Raw genomic sequence first — 13,668 nt, forward strand, 5'->3', positions numbered from 1 at the left:
CCCCATTTCCCTCCTCCCACCCTCGCCCCTCATCTTGTTTTCCCCCCTTTCCTATCCAATTTCAAATAATCAAAAATACATATATACAATATATCAGATAACAATCACCATTATTTTCATGCTGAGATTTAAAGGAGATGAATTTATCTCATTGGTGAATTCAGTAGTAGTTTTTTTAATATTTTTATTGTATTTAATAAAAGGGTTACATGATATTTGCCAGATAGAAGGTGCGTTAATTCACATACATTGATACCCTTCCACGAAATAGTTTTATACAGCAATTCTTCATCATATAAAATTGTCCCCTTGTTCATGATAAGTTTACTTTCTTTGCTTTCCCCAGTGCTAAATGGAGGCATTCTGAATAACACCAGTGATTTCTGCCACTAAAATTTTGTATGTAGGGGCCTCAAGCACAGTGAAGGATCACTGAGGCATTTATTCTTGCTTTAATAGAACATGGTCATCTGATCATTTTAGCCTTCTTGCTAAGAAATAAGTGATTCAAACATTTTAGAAGTAGCAGTAGAATTCTCATATCTCAGGACACAAGTAAAATCTACCAACAGAGATACCAAGTTTACCAAGGATTTGAAGGAATGCTTGTTCTGCATCTCTCTTCCTGTGTCCTGCATGTGCAGATTGCACTCCATAAAGTATTATTTCCAACTTCCTAACTGTACAAAAACATTGAAAAGAACAAAACTGAAAGCTTAGGGTAAGATCATTCACGAGCCAGGTAAATGCCAGCATGTATTCGAGTGTGCTAAGAAAACAGTCTATGAACTTAATAATTTATATTACACTTGTGATTTCTGTAAAAAAATAATAAACCATCCTGAAAGGTCTTTGGATTTTTTTATAATGAAATTAGTGTACAATATACAGAGGATCACTGCGCAAATGTGCCCACGTGAATAAAGCACAGACGGTGAGGAAGCACATTGGACACACCTCAGCTGCACTAGCAGCTTAAGCAGGCATCCTAGGAACACATTAATCAACACATTCAGGAATGCATTAATCAACAGTGCTGCCAAGACTGGCGTGCCCCATTGTTTCATTGAAGCATGCTAAACAACACAGAGCAGCAATCTGAATGTGAATTCCCACCATACTGCAAAAAACAAAACCCTTTTCAATGCTGACTTCATGCACCATATCCTACTCCTCCTGTTCAATAGAAATTATTCTCTCCTGTATTTCCTAGTAGCTTATGGACTTGCCTGCCACAACGGTTAACTAGAAACAAAGAATCTTTATAGACAAGAAGAGTTTTGACAAAAGCTGTAGAAATGCCTTCTGCAGATATGAAAACTTGAATCTGTCCAAGAGACTTTTTCTTTGCCTTACAAAATGAATGCTGTCATGAAAAGCAAAAATAAAGCAAAACAAAACAAAGCAGGAAAAAAAAAATCTAAGCATCTATTTGTGTATGCAGTCAGTTGTGACAGCAACATACTGCATTACCAGCAGGGGCCTGGGCCTGTCCTCCTGCTCCTCACTGGGCTTCATTTTCCTCCTGGGTAGTTTCCTAGATAACCCTCCTGTCAGGATTTGACTCCCTCCAAAAGCAGCCAGGGGTGAAATGCCCAGATGCTGGAAAGAAGGGACATGTATACCTAGGCACATATTTCTAATTCTGTACAGAGTGACAAGGAACGGATCACAGGAAACTTTCCAGTGTTCCTGCTGTGCATCTCAGTGCCTCACTTCAGATTGCCTGGACTCTGAGGACCTCACACTGTAGGCAACAGTGAGCCATTATTAAAGCTCAATCAATAATGGTTTTGGTGGTGAGAATATGAAAACTAAGCATCATCATTCTAAATGAATAAGAGATGCTCTCTTGGAATAAGATTCCTTTAACAGAGAGAATCATTTCAATAGTGTTTGTACTGTGGAAGACAAGGACAAGGTGGTAACTCTGTATGTGGCACTGTTTGGTCACTCTGTGAGACTCAAGAGAAAGTCCACAGGCCACTGGTTTGCCTCATCTCCTCAGCTCTAATTCCAGAATGCAGTTTAAAATTAAAACCAAAATCCAGAAGTGCAGCAGGAGAAACAAATTTGATGCAGTTAGTCTCTGCAAAGAGCTCTTTGCAAAGGTCAGGGCATCAGCCTTTGTGCACAACTGTTAAATTACTGCACATTTCCTATCCTGAAGTGACACTAGCAACCTTCCCCTCCCAGCATTCAAGCATTTTCCATTAGTGGACTAAAGTGGGAAGAGAAAGAGAAAAACATGTGGAGTTTGCAGTTTTCTTACTGGTAATTAGCACTGACTGTTGTTGATACCTCTCCCCTGTCCTTCACCATTTCATTCTCATACCCAGCAATCTCCCCCCCAAAATGGTGATTTCTTTCTTAACACAACACTTTCTAAGCCTTCAGACACACTACTAAGCTAAGCAGCTGGGAGAAGTGAGAGGAGGAGAAAATGGTGGGTCTCTTGAGAATAATGAGGATAGGGTCCAAGGGTCAGAAAGGACTTAATTGATAAAGGCATCTCAATCATGGATGCCATTATAGCACGGAGATAAGTACCAGGAAATGTATTAAATTTAGGCTTCATCAGAAGCACTGGACATGAGATTTAACATGCTTCCATCTAACCTCAGACACAGGGTATAGCTTAGACCATATATTAAAATAAAAGCTAGGTACTTGTCCAGGATGGAAGAATAGAATGTTCCCCATACACTGTCTTTCAGCTCCCAGCAATGCTGCCTTTTGTGGTGAGTATCTATTCCATGAAGAGGTTTGCTAGGATCACCACAGACGGACTGGACAAATGAATATTTGAATGTTTTTAGAGATATTGTTATTTATTTAAAATCTGGATGGAACTTGCCCTCCTGATATGTTGGGTTGTAGAGAGTTAATAAGCTGAAGAAAAGCTTATGATGCAAACTCAACTTGTATAGAATAATAAAATGGATATATTTTACTGAGATACAGATCCTTGCTTCAGTTTTTATGAGTTTCAGGCTTCCCAGGGTAAATGATTTATTCATGAGCTTTTCATCTCTAGTTTCATGGGATATGGATACTATGCATCTTCCATCTTTGACAGGTATCTAATAACATGAGATAAAACTTCCAGCTTTAAAATGATACTATGGGACAAGATTTTGATAGATCTCCATACTGTTAAAGAGTGTTATAGTTTTTTGCCTACTTATGCTTTGTAATGAAATAGGGGTTCATATTTACAAATAACTGTGATTGTCTTTCTATTCTTGTCAAATGGATTATGTATGTACAATGTAATTGCCATTCTGCTAAGATGTACCAGTATCTTAAAAAAGTCTGTAAGGTCCACAAAAGAACAATCTTCAATTCATCAACTAAACACAATCAATTTGAATAACTATCAGACTTTCTATAAAAACATGGTTTGTCAAATAGTGACATGCTTTCAGGTGTAGCATGGTCATTCTTCTTCTTCAGACCCATTATGTTTTCAGCTAGCACTAATAATGCAGTAGAGCAGAAACCAGTTGCATGGAAGAGCTTTAGGGGGTATTCCTACCCCTCACCCTGCTTAATTCATTGAAAATCCACCATTAAGAGTCTGTGTGTTAGCTCAAGGCTTTCAAACTAGACAGGCACCATTTTCCATTGAAGAGATGCACACATCAGGGAAGTGGCGAATGTGAACATAGTTGTTCTAAGGGACACCGAACATGTAGAGGTAGCACTTCCCCAGAAGGATGTGTAATGGGTGAGGGTTTTGCCAATCAAAGTCCAATGGTTCTGGTTTCTCACAGCTTTCAGATACCACTCAGTATAGCCGGGACCGTGGGAAAGACAACTAAAACCACATAAATAGCTACAAACCCCTGCAACTTTCTTATTCTAATGTCAGAGGTTGTTGAATAGCCTAGGGACATTCTGAATACAAGTGTGCTTAGAATTTCAGAGAGTTTCAGCAAGTCTTTCTTTGTGAGGCAAGGGAAAGAAACAGGGAAGACCTCAGCATTGGTAGTAGTCAAATCAAATAACTCACAAAGATATATTTTAGTAGTTCTTATTAAATGCAACAACTAAAAATTAGCAGTCACTTGATAAAAAGCTAGCCAAAAAGAACAAGAGATATGAGTCAAGAATGGAAAAAAAAAGAGAATAGAGGAATTTTCCACTTGTTCTTCTAACAGACAGAGACTTTTAAATCAAATACCTTTCATGCAATGAAAGAAAGAGAATATACTGCACACTGTCAGGAGAAGTCATTGAGAACCTGCCCAGAATGTGCTAGAAAATGGGAAAGCAGCAGTGGTTGTACCCTGTGCTTGCTACCTTAAAACACATCTTCCTGGTTGACCATTTGCCTTTTCTTCCTGTAGTTTGCCCCTTCTCAAGAACCACAGTTCACAGACAGGTATCCACTCCTGGCCCCTCATGAGCTTTCTGTCTACACAAGGGCTTGATATGACTTACCATTGATACCACTCAATACCACTACTGCTAATTTCTAATCTCTAGCAATTGCCACTTGTTATAAGCATATCCCCCATCCCTGTTTGAATGGACAGATTCTTCCATCAGAGACTTACTTTGTAGATGTTCCTTTTTAAAGGAAATACCTACCTTTACAAAGGGAAGGATACATCAGGATTTTATAAAATAAGCCATTTTGCATTAACTAAGGAAGCTTTAAAGGGCCATTCATACAACTTTAAAGCTTTTTGGAATTGTTAAAATTGACTAACATCATTTTGCTATTCTTCACTAACTTTCATTTCCAAGGACTCATCAAGTTGAACAAACCATGTGTTATTTGACTCACAAAGCAATGTTCATTTCCAGACTGAAGATATGGGGATTTCTGGTGGTATTTTGAAACACTGTTAGAGCTGGTCATGTGAAATCTGTTTCAGTTCAAAACAATGGGAGACAATATGGCCGATGCATGAATCATTTTCTCTTGGTTACAAAATGACATATCAATGGATCAACTTAAGAATTTTCAGAACAAGGGAGAATATGCTAGAAGTATTTTACTATCTCAAAATCTTACATGGGATCTTCTTTTCTCAATTCAAATCCATGAGAGTTCACTTGTTCTAGGAAAAATATGAGGTACTGAACTAAGTGTCTGAACAATTGAGCTCTTATTATTCTCTAAGAAAGCTATTATTGGTTGAGATATAGTTCTCTGAACTGTGCTCCAGATCTTCAGTTAAGATATTTTTCAGCAAAAAGTTTAGTACAATCACAGACAGCCTTTCAGAAAGTACCAAGGGCCCCACAGTGTCTGTTCTAGAGCTGATAATCTTAACATGACATACATGGGGCCTGGGAAAGTATTTATAAAGCAGAAAACAAATTTCCATGGTATATTTGAATACTCAGAACCAATCTTTTGTTATTTATACTTCTCTGTGAGATGTGAAGAAAAAATCACATAAAGATAGCATGCTCTCAGGTTTTCAAAACATGATCAAGCCCAAAGGAAAATCATTGGCTCATGAATGATGCCCTATAATTTTAATCTTTAATTCATTTGAGAATGGGCTTTAAAAAATTAGCAGTGCTTTTTACTGTCTGTTTTCTGTGCTTTGCAAGTCATGATTTAGTAGAACAAAAATCATATTGCTGTACTATGAAAGGACATGAAGGGCTGGTTTTCCTCATGAGGCATTTGATACATCCTCTTTGACAAGCAGAGTGAAAAGTACCTACATTTCTTGTTCCTGTCTCTTATCATACTCTGAATTGAAAGGTATTATATACGGCAATAACATGATAAAGCCACATCATCTTATGGTATAATTTCTTTAACTATTAATTTAAACATTTTAAGGAGGTAAATATCTACCTTTAAAGAAGGCCTTCTTAGCTGACGACGTTGTCCTTCCCTTCTATCTTTTAAACCAAAGGTTGTCTTTGCATTGCTCTGTGGATTGCAGAAAGAATGGGGGAAATGTTAACAAGACATTGGTTGTCATCAATCACAGCAGATTGTCAATACATTAACTCCAACTGACTCCCTGACGGGAGACACAATTACAGAGTGAGCTGGGCAAGGAAAGACAAATTATGAATACATTTGCCGAATCATCTATCTGCTGGCTTCAACCAAAAGTGACAGCAGACCAGTAACTAGAAGTCTGATGAACACCCCATTAATGGATATCCACTGAAGAAAACGGATTTCGATGTTCAGTTTAGGAATAGAAGATTGTTTGATAAGACTATATCTCTATAGATAGGCTTCCTTGCTGGAGGCATATTGCCATTTTTAAAGTTTTACTTACAAACATAGGATTTTTTTCCGTATATTTAAAAGTCCGCAGATTCTCAATGGAAGTCATGAAAATCTGGTGGAAACAGTGCAGGTCAAAGGAGAAGGCTCCGTGAGTTGTGACAAAGGCTCAGCCAAGGGTCATTCTGGACTCTCCAATGTCCACTCTTCCTCTTCTCTGCATCACTGCACTCATCGCAAACATTCCAACTAAGAATTATCCCCCGCCCCACAGATGCCATGGATGAGAGAACAATCACAGCTGAGCACACTACGTCTTTCTACAGCCCAAAGATTTCTAAGGGGGGATTTGTGTCTTCTTGGACTTGAGATTTTTTAAAACAGAAGTCACACTATCAGCCTCTGAAAACATCTTTTAGAGAAGAGAAACAAGTATCAATTCAGGAACTTTGGGACACACTCAAATATCAGAACTACTATGAATTGCAAACTTATTCTAGGAATAAAGTAAAAAAACATGTATAATAACCTCAGTTGTTTGAATTTAGGCAAGTATTATAAAATATTTTGTCTTGACTTATAAAAATAATCCATTTATCTTATTTGTTTATGTACAACTACCCTCTGTAGGAGTTTTTGGTTGACCAGAGTGAAAAGGGCAGTCTGGGTAGGGAGAAGGGCAGGTGCAAAGAAATGGCAATGACAAAGTCCATTGACAGAACAGTGTGACTGTAGGCAGAGTAGGAGTGGGCAAGATAGAAAGAGGGGAGGCCACACAGATCTGTTTTGAACTCAGGGCCTGGGCACTGTTCATGAACTTTCTCAAGGCAAGCACTCTACCACTTGAGCCACAGCACCACTTCTAGCCTTTTCTGTGTATGTGGTACCAAGGAATCAAACCCAGGTCTTCGTGCATGCTAGGCAAGCACTCTACCACTAGGCCAAACTCTTGGCCCCACACAAGTCTTTTCTAACCACAGTGCATAGGACACTGCGCATTAGCTGAATTTACAAGTCTAGACTTAGCTCAAGAACATTATATGCCCAGTGAAGGTTTTAGATGAGAGGATAGACTATGTATTAGTAGCATGGGTGACTAAGGGATGGAGTGAGAGACTCTAGGAGGTATTTCAGTAGCCAATACCCAAGAACCTCAGCCTCTAGGGCTGCCAACCTGTCTCCTTTCCAAACCCACCCCAATAAGCACACATTTATCTTCCCCTTTGAGGTGCATCAAGATATACCCATGGGATTTATTCAAGGTTAATAATATTGATTGATCCATAGTCTCTGATATTACTGGATACCTTTTTACTTTATTACTGGATGATTTGATGGTTTTTATCTGCCCCGTTCTGCAGGTACACACGTTTAGATAGAAATTTGGCTCTGTGCTTCTAGACTTATCCAGGAACTCCTTTGAGTAGGTCTGATGGTAAGAAAAGCTGGATCCTTTTTTCTTGTTTATTGGATGGATGCTTTGGACTAGCAGTCTCCTTTATGTGGCAGTGTTAATGTCTATCACTGCTGTATAGACTTAAAGGATCTGCCTCATAGAGTCATTTACTTCTTTTGCTTCCAGGACATTCAAATTCACCTCACTCGGGAGAAAAAAAAACAAAACCTGTTATCTCTTCCATTTCACTATGACAGCTCTGCACTGGGATCTGATGCCAAAGACTTAGCTGCTAGTGCATTTCTGCCTTGACTTTCTTTGTTAATGTCCCTGCTGCAAGTATTTCCTGATGGGGAGGGTAATGTCATAGGTAAAACATAAGTAAAGATTCTTGAGACTCTTAGCTAAAACATAGCACAATCCTTCATCGCTAGGTCATTGTGTCTAGTAAGGCAACTGAAGGGAGTGGGAAGAGCAGCTTGTTCCTCCCATCTTAAACCACTTTCTAGAGGATATGTCAGTATATGGCAAAATCAATAAAAAGATAGTACTCCAGTTTTTTGGATCAAATCCTTTAGGCGATCTTCACCACAACTATCTAATACTGCTGTGGAGCCAATCTAAAATCTAAATCACTCAAACTAGAGGCTAAAACTAAATACTGGGAATCATGCAATTAAAATATAATTACTGTAATTGTCCCCGAGAAAAAATAAATTTTAATGAGATACAACTTTAACCCCTAACTCTAGATTTATATTATTCTAGCAATGCACCAATTTCTTTTTTTTTCCTTTTTTGTTTTTTATTGTAATTAGTAAAAGGGTTACATGATATTTGCCAGATAGAAGGTGCATTAATTCACATACATTGATACCCTTTCACATGTCTTGGTACCCATTTCCCTCCCCCCCACACCCCCCACCCCTCTTGGTTTTCCCCCCCTCCCTATCAAATTTCAAATATCCAAATACAAATAAATTCAATATATCAGATAACAAAGTGAGATACTATACCAATATGAGATAACCAAGGGATAGCAAAGGGCAATGCACCAATTTCTATAAATAGTTGTATTGTTTTGATCCAAAAACTGGAGCACAAGAGGTTAAATAATATAGCTAGCGGGTATTTCTATCCAAAGTAGAAAGTGTTGTTTTTTTTCCATATTTTACCTTGTAGTTCTTGAGAGAAGACAAGGTTAAACCTGGAAGGGTCCACCAAATTTTAAGAGAATAGTGAGTGGAATATCCCTATAACCTAGCATGCAGAAAACAGAGTCCAGAGGATCCTGAGTACAAGTCCAGCTTGTGATCCATAGTAATGTCCTGTCCCAAAAGAGGACAGCAGCAGCAGAAGCTGTCAGAAAGAGTAACCAAACAAAGACAGGCATGGAGAAAGCCAAGAAATAAGAGGATCAGACTCAGAGATAAAGGTAAAGTGAATGTGAAAAGCTTTAGGAAGCATACAGGTTGGGCAAACTCTGTAGTTGTGCGTGGGAGTCCACACCCTGAACTGGAGCTGTCAATACAACCACCTACTCTAAGCTGTAGTCCAAAACCTTCATGGCTTCTCTGGTGTCATCCATCTAGTCTGGTCTGCTGAAGGTGCTTCCTATTAATAATGGTTTACAAAAAGAGCCAGAAATGAAAACACTTCTAGATAGGGTAGGAAAAAAGATGTTTCAAACATAGATTTCGTTTAAGGTTCTTCTGATAAGAGTTATCTTTAGCATAATTCAACTCAAGGTAATTTTGTCTGCATAAAGTATATGTGTAATTTTCCCAGGGTATGATTCCATGTATTATATGTAGAAATTATTTCATCTTGCTTATGTGTATTATTGATAGAGCATTACCCCATCCTAACCTCCTGTAGTAACTTAACCTCCAAGCAAGGACCACCAAAACATCACATATTAAATGTGTTGCCATGTCATCAATTATGCCCAATATTTTAGGAAGTGAATTTTTGTTACATTCATTATTCTTGCTCTGACAACTGTGTCAATGGGCTTTCCTCACTTGGTAATGCATTCAGGTCAACAGAACAAGGCAGTACATCATATAGCTAAGGTCTACTTTTCCAATAACAATTTTTTTTTACTCAAAAATGCAATCAAGTTATCCTATTAAATAGAACCAGTCCTAAGTCTAAAGGTCAAGAAGAAATGTGATGTATTTTAAAAGTAGCCTTCAGAAAAGATAAATGGCTTCTAGATGAAAAATGTTAAGAAATCCAAAGGTCATACGTAGTACAGAGAATAAACCATCACAACAAAAGCAATTCAAATATATAACAAAAAAATTCCAGTAAAGCAGAAAGGCAAATATATCAATGGGCATCTCAATTTTTTCGAAGAAAAATGCTATTGATTTTCATACTTTTTGCAAGCCTTTTGTTTTTCTTTGTTTTAAAATAATATTTAATGCCACCAAAAATCAATTCCTACAAACAATATGAAGCAAGACGTCTTAGCAAGCATGAATGTTCGCAGTGTCATTTGTTTCACACCTAATGGCACAAATGCAAAGATAATTAAGATAAAAAGCTTATTTCTAAAAGTTTGCCTCCTTAGTGACTTAGCTAAAGGTAAATGACAATGAAATATGCATTTGTATTTCCAACTGTGATCATAACTTCTTGTCCATACTCTTCAAGACAAATATATCTGAGAAAAAGGTAATTTCAAAGATTTGACATAAAACATTCTTGTGGGTCAGGTACTGGTTTCACATGTAAAATAATGGTGTTCTTTTGGTAGTAAACTTACAAAATTATTATTTTTTATTTTGACCTTAATAAAGTGGCAAAATAATAGGCTAACTTCCAAACTACTCTTTTAAAAAAAGACTTCCTGCTCTTGACACAATCATTCAGTTAAATTTGAGGTTCATTCATACTTATAAACTGCAGGAAAGGATAAGTAAACAACTATACTATAATTGGCATTTGTCTTTGGCTTTTCTAGAGTCTGCCTGTCATACAACAGCCTAATTCAGTTTGGCATGGCAAAAAGCCAAAATAATCTTGAAACCAAGCTCTCCCCATTACAGCAGCCAATAAAACAGAAGGCATTCCAATAAACGGAGAGTATAGTCTAAAATAAAACAAGTACTAGCTCATCTAAACAGCACCCAGAGGCATTCCCTCCGACCACGCCTCAGGACACTGGGCCCTGACTTGTGGCCTAAGTTAAGTATCAAGTTAATGTTTACTCTTGCAAGACAAGTAATTATTCTGGGATTTGAGTTTGTCTCTATGATGTACGCATTTTAAAAGTCAGAAATTCACAGGTGCTTTGCCTTTCAAAAAAAAAAAAAAACAACAAAACCTAGCCCACAAATCCATGATAAACTCAACAGGAAGAAGAGTACTTGAAGAAGCTCTGAATGTCTCAAGTGACATTATTTTGCTATTGCAAAGACTAATGTAAACACTCAGGAAGCTTGTTATCACATGATATTGAAACTGTTGGTCATAGTATGTTGTGTGGGTCCAAAGATTTACTGAAACCATAAACAGAAAGCAATTTTTCCAACGGCCACCTTCCTCCTGAAAGTCACATCCCTCTGGTCATGCAAAAGAAGATCCTGTTCAGGATTTACATTTCCAGCTCCTCTTGTATATAGAAAAGAGTGAGATGTAAGGAAGCTAATATACACAACTTCTTTGCCCAAGTGTTAAAGGAGCAAGTGTGTCTTTTCCACCTACCCCTACCCTTTTTCTATCCAGAAGGTTAGATGCCAACCTCACTGTCAGTATGACCTCCAAAGCTGCTGTCATCGTGGGTCCCTGCATGGTGAAACAGAGATCGTAACATCTGTGATCTCCTTTGCCACAACTGTCACTTGAGCTAGACAGGACTAACTGTGTAACAGTTCAACAATGTGGAATGTTTTACAGAAGCTAGCTCTGCTTCCATCTAATAAAGCCAGAAATATGATCATAATAAAAAATCTTTAGTAAAACCTAGTCTTCCTTAGTCCTCTATTTGTATTTATAATCTAAGGAACATGCCTCACGTAAAAACATTACTGTATTTAGAGCCGTAAAAATGATTAAGGGATTTTTAAATTTTTACTTTTTTTATTTATATTTTTACTATTTTTAAATAGGGGTTACCATTCAACGTGTCAGTTTACAAGTATGAATTAGTTCTAACAGAAAGAATACAGCCTAGGAACAATACTTTGCCTAGAAAAGAAGCAGTTTAAAAGTGGGCAGTTAAATTATCAATGAATATATGAAAGTCGTAAAGAGTATGTTTTTGGAAGTGGAATTTAAACTCGAGGCTTCAGGGCTTCAATGTTCTTGCTCAGCTTTCTTACTCATGGCTGGTGCCCTACTACTTGAATCACACTTCCAGTTTCAGCTTCTTGCTGGCTAGTTAGAACTAATAATCTCTCAAACTTGTCCAGTCAGGCTACAAAATAAGATCCTTGGATCTCAGCTTTCTAAGCAGCTAGGATTATAGGTATGAGCTACCAGTACCCAGCAGAGTTTATAGATTCTATACAATAGACAGTGAGAAATTAGTGTGCAGGTACACTAAAGACAAAAACAGAGAGACCTCTATATGATGGCAAATAAAATTACTGTAAGACTGCAAAGAAAGACTAAAAATAGTGTTTTTAAGAGAATCTCATTCTTCTAATGGAGATGTGCCTGGAAGTCCAGTCTTTTGCTAGGCAACCTCAGATATTCCAATGCAGGCAAGTATAACCCACACTGGTAGGGCATCCTTAGGATAATGATAGTTTGGCCAGAAATATGTTGCTTTGTGAAGTTAGCAAACTTTTTCCTGGAACAAAGTCAAATTAGAAAAGTTTATCATATACACAGTAGAAAACATACTCTAAAACAAATATGCTTGAGTCTGAGAAAGCTATATAAGTAACATGTGACTCCAATACCAAAGCAGCTCACAATCCTGGGAGTGACAGGAAGCACTTGTCTGTGTATATAGGAGTGCTTGCATTGGTGCATGTGTGTAGGTATGTAAAGAAGGTGCATCTGAGGACAAGGAGGAGATGAAGATGATCTCTGGGCATACCTCTGGAGCACTTTTAGTGTGTCTCTCCGGGGAAATGGAAGCCATTTATGTATATTATATATATTATGAAGGCTTCTCTAACAATTTAAAATTACCAGTTGAAAATGAAGGCAAGAACTACAAATGAGTTCCTACACAGTTAAAAGAAATAGGTAGGGCTGGGAGTTTGGCCTAGTGGTAGAGTGCTTGCCTAGTATGCACAAGGACCCGGGTTCAATTCCTCAGTACCACATATATAGAAAAAAGCTAGAAGTGGTGCTGATGCTCAAGTGGTAGAGCTCTGGCCTTGAGAAAGTCAAGGACAGTGCTCAGGCTCTGAAGCCTGAAGCCCAGGACTGGAAAAAAAAAAAGAAATAGGTGAAGCACTTTGAAACTCTCAGATGAAAGATGAAAGCCAATATTTAACATATCAAAGACTTAACATGACAGATAAGAAATTGTAAACTATCTTTAAATAATAATTTTTGTGGTCCTAATCATATACTTTTAAGATCTTTTATTATAATATACTATCGCAACTGAATTTCATTAAAGATGAGTCACCTGATAAATTAAGTTGTGGGTATTTGTGAAACAAACCAACAAAAACAAGTGGAAGTATCTGATCAATGATATAAAGTATGTTCAACTTCACAAAATATGAATACTTAGGCATCTTATGTTGACACATAAGTTGGTAAAGGAAATTTAACGGCTGTACTAATCTGATTTATATTTAAGAACCTTGAACAAAGGATCAAGTATACTTATATCTTCCTTTAAAATGTGCTTATCAATTTTAACATATCATAAAATGGGAAACTATTCAACTGGTATAAATACTAAACACTAAGGGAAAATATTGATATAGATGTTATAAGGAAAAACTCCTCTTTCGTAGTTCATTCACCACACTTACCCGCAAAAGATACATTGTATACCCTCCTTCAACTTCACATCTTACAAACCCCATGTATGCAGTGGTCCCCCTCGGTATGATTTGCTGAAAATTACAAAACTAAG

General features: G+C 37.4%; 1 protein-coding gene across 21 annotated transcripts in view; it reads right to left on the bottom strand.

The window, feature by feature from the left end:
- Nucleotides 1-13,668, bottom strand: part of Nrcam (neuronal cell adhesion molecule) — a 266,290-nt gene that overhangs the window by 138,854 nt on the left and 113,768 nt on the right. For 20 of the 21 annotated variants that reach the window (XM_090333010.1, XM_090333018.1, XM_090333016.1 and 17 more), the window contains exon 2: nucleotides 5,828-5,905. The exons of the other annotated variant lie outside the window; for it this stretch is intronic. The gene's annotated coding sequence lies outside the window, so the exon portion shown is untranslated. The remainder of the gene's footprint in view (nucleotides 1-5,827; nucleotides 5,906-13,668) is intronic. 21 annotated transcript variants of the gene reach the window in all.

Source organism: Megascapheus bottae, chromosome 5 (assembly GCF_031878675.1).
Source record: "Megascapheus bottae isolate mThoBot1 chromosome 5, mThoBot2.hap1, whole genome shotgun sequence".
In the NCBI taxonomy this organism is placed as follows: domain Eukaryota; kingdom Metazoa; phylum Chordata; class Mammalia; order Rodentia; family Geomyidae; genus Megascapheus; species Megascapheus bottae.